Raw genomic sequence first — 3777 nt, 5'->3', positions numbered from 1 at the left:
AGATGTTTACGCCAAGATATCTGGCAGAGAGTGTTATTGACGTGGAGACATCAACGCCATTTACTCAGGAACAACGCACAATCAACGCCAAAATACCTGTCTGCAGTACACATGGATAGAGGTTTGTATAGGTGGGTGTTGATGGTGGGGAGGGGGAGATATTAACACTGCACCTCTCTCTCTCTCTCTCTCAAAATATCTTCCCATTGCCGTGACCAGGATTCGAACCTGGGTTATTGCGGCCACAACGCAATGTACTAACCACTATACGATCACGGCCGCCGGGGTGATGGTGGTAGTTGTGGTGGTTGTGGTAGGGTTGAAAGTTGTGGTGATTGGAGTGATGGTGATGGTAGTGGTGGTGGAGGTAGCTATGGTGGTGGTAGTGGAAGTAGTCACGGGGATTACACACACACACACACACCTGCCTGTAGGTAGAGGAAGGATGAGGGGCAGAGTGTGTGTAATTGTGCAGGGCAGGGAGGACGTCCGGGGCTGAATACCTATACATGGAGAGAGAGAGAGGGAGAGAGAGAGAGAGAGAGAGAGAGAGAGAGAGAGAGAGAGAGAGAGAGAGAGAGAGAGAGAGAGAGAATTACTTTCAAGAACGATTACTGTCATATTGAAATTAATGATAAATGAATAACTTAGAGAGGGGGGGCGGATTACTTTCAGGAACTATTGCTGTCATATTAAAATTATATAATGAAGTATGAATAACTATGAGACCTCGTAAAATAGATGCATTTTAGTACCCAGCCGGATCAAAATAAAGGATGGTCATTTGTATTGTTTAGTTTTATTGTATTTAATTATTGTCCATATGGCGAGAGGTTAATATATTCAATGCTGTGGACCTGATTTTGCAAGAGAAGTTGTTTATATTATTTAACATTCGGTTGGTTATCCTTCTTTGAGGTATAAAGCACGCGCACACACACACACACACACACACACACACACACACACACACACACACACACACACACACACACACACACACACACACACACACACACACACCATTATCCTTTCCATTCACACTCATTCCCCTTTTGTCCATGTCTACACCTCCTTTTCATATTAATTTCAAGTATAGATCCTTTTCCCTCCCCTCCTCTCCCCTCCTCTCTCTTCCCTCCCCTCCCCTCCCCTCTCTTCCCTTCCCCTCCACTCCCCTCCCCTCCCGCTCTTTCTCTTTTATCTTTGTCTCCACCTCCTCTCTAATAATTGCAGGTATTCTCTCCCCTCCCTCCTCCCCCTTTCCCTCCACCTTCTCTCCCCCTCCCCCTTCCTGTGATGTGTATGGGAATGTGAGCACGTGGTAGAGAGAGAGAGAGAGAGGAAAGGTGAGTTTATATGTATGTGTTTTTTTTTTTAATTTATGTAGAAGTTTGTTTATATATCTAGCGAAATGCGGACTTCATAGTGCTGTCATCTGTTTCTTTGCCTGCCTCTTCCTCTCACTCCATCTCTGTGTTGTCAGTTTGTTGCGTTTAGTTATTTGTTATAAGCTCTGTGATAAGTATTACCTGCCCCTATCCATGTAGATGTGCGTATGTGGTTTTATAGTCAGATTAGAGGACTGAATAGACTGTAGTCGCGGAGCAGGACTCTGAGGTCGTCATTATCGTACCCTGGCAACCTACCATTCGAGAGTGCGTCCGATTTCGTATCATATTATACACGAATCATGTTATATGCACGAATATATTATACACGAACATATTATACACGAATCATATTATTATGCACGAATATATTATACACGAATAATATGACACACGAATATAAGTATGCACGAATATATTATACACGAATAATATTACACACGAACATATTATACACGAATCTTATTATTATGCACATATATTATCCACGAATATTATTATTCACGAACATATTATACACGAATATTATTATACACGAACATATTGTACACGAATCATATTGTTGTTCACGAATATATTATACACGAATAATATTCCACACGAACATATTATACACGAATCACATGCGTCTGATATTATACGCGAAATCACGCACTTTTGAATCGTAGGTTGCCAGGGCACGATAATAACATCCTCAGAGTCGCGCGCCGCGGCTATAGTAACCAAGGAGACTCATTTTTAGAGCAGGAATAAAGCTGACTAAATTTCATGGAACCACAACATAATATTCAAGCTGTCAGTGGCCCACTTCCGTCAGATAAACACAAATTTACAGTAGAATTAGTGTTGTTTTTGTTAGCATTACAATAATGTTTAGTTTGCTTCATGTTTACGTCTGTCCGATAGCACGATAACTCTCTCTCTCTCTCTCTCTCTCTCTCTCTCTCTCTCTCTTATCTTTTGCCTGCCTGTCTCGAACCTTTGTGGGAACGACCTTGCTTCTCTTTACGTCTCAGGCTAACTCCTTCTTTCCTTCCCTTTTTTCCTTAATTCCTTCCTTTCTTCGACGTCTCTTTCTTTCCCTATTTCCCCTTCCTCACTTTTTCCCATCCAGTTCCCTTTTCCTCCTCCTAATTCTTTTCACCATTTCCACTCCTTTTCCTTCCTTCTTCCTTTTCACATCCTTCCCTCTTCTCCCTCCCTGTTCTTTTCAGCATTTCCTCCCTTCCTGCCATTATCTCCTTCGGCCCCTCCTTTTCTCCCCTCCTTGCCAGTCCTCGTACCCTCTCCCCCCCTCCTTTCCTCCCCCTACCCTTCCCCATCCTCTCTGCACAAGGGCCAATTTAAATCCCAACTCCAGTACGAACTGACGTTCAAACTCAAGTGCCAACTCAGGTCCCAACACAGTTACCAAACGCAAGTACCAACTTAAGTCTTAACACAAGTACCAACTCAAGTCATAACTCAAGCGTTAACTTAGTCCCAACTCAAGCGGAAACTTAAGTATCAGCTCAAGCGTCCCAACCCAAGCGCCAACCTAAGTCCCAACTCAAGTGCCATCGTAAATTACAACTCGTGTCAACTTAAGTCCCAACTAATGAATCAACTTAAATGCCAACTCAAGTGACAACGTGCCATCTCAGGTACGAACATTAATCCCAACTCAAGTGAAACCTTAAGTGCCAACTCAAGTGCCACCTTGGGTCAAAACTCAAGCGCCAACGTAGGTCCCAACTCAAGTGCCAACCCATGTCTCAACTCAAGCGCCAACCTTAGTCCCAACTCAAGCTCCAGCTTAATCACAACTCACGGGTCAGCATAGGTCCCAACTCAAGTGCCAACGTTAGCTCCAACTCAAGTGCCAACGTTAGCTCCAACTCAAGTGCCAACGTTAGCTCCAACTCAAGTGCCAACGTAAGTGTCAACGAAAGCTCAAACTAATGCCAACGTAAATGCCAACTCAAGAGCTAACTTAAGTGCCAACTAAAGCGCCAACTTATGTTGCAACTCAAGCGCAAACACATCTCCCAACTCAAGTGACAACATAAGTGCCAACTCGTGACAACACAAGTGCCAACTCAAGTGACAACATAAGTGCCAACTCAAGTGACAACATAAGTGCCAACTCAAGTGACAAAATAAGTGCCAGCTCAAACGTCAACTCAGGTCCAAACTCATGCGCCAGCTTGGGTCTTAGCTTAAGTTACAACTTAAGTCCCAGCTCAAGCTCCATCATGTTTCATCTCAAGCGGAAACTCAAGTCCCAATTCAAGCACCATCTTTAGTCCCAACGAAAGGGCGAGCTTACGTCCCAACTCAAGCATCAACTGAAGTTCCAATTCAAACACCAGCTTAAGTCCCAACTCAAGCGCCACCTTAAGTCCAA

The 3777-nt window shown here is 43.7% G+C and overlaps 1 non-coding gene across 1 annotated transcript; it reads right to left on the bottom strand.

Annotated features, from left to right (window-relative positions):
• Nucleotides 1-207: 207 nt before the first annotated feature.
• TRNAH-GUG (transfer RNA histidin (anticodon GUG)) lies at nucleotides 208-279 on the bottom strand. The gene has a single exon. It is a non-coding gene; the product is annotated as a tRNA-His (tRNA).
• Between the last annotated feature and the right edge of the window lie 3498 nt (nucleotides 280-3777).

This window comes from Coenobita brevimanus, chromosome 49 (assembly GCF_032717465.1).
Source record: "Coenobita brevimanus isolate Jiangsu-jjx chromosome 49, ASM3271746v2, whole genome shotgun sequence".
In the NCBI taxonomy this organism is placed as follows: domain Eukaryota; kingdom Metazoa; phylum Arthropoda; class Malacostraca; order Decapoda; family Coenobitidae; genus Coenobita; species Coenobita brevimanus.
The sequence above is the reverse complement of the archived record's forward strand: the minus strand, read 5'-3'. Positions and strand labels throughout refer to the sequence as shown.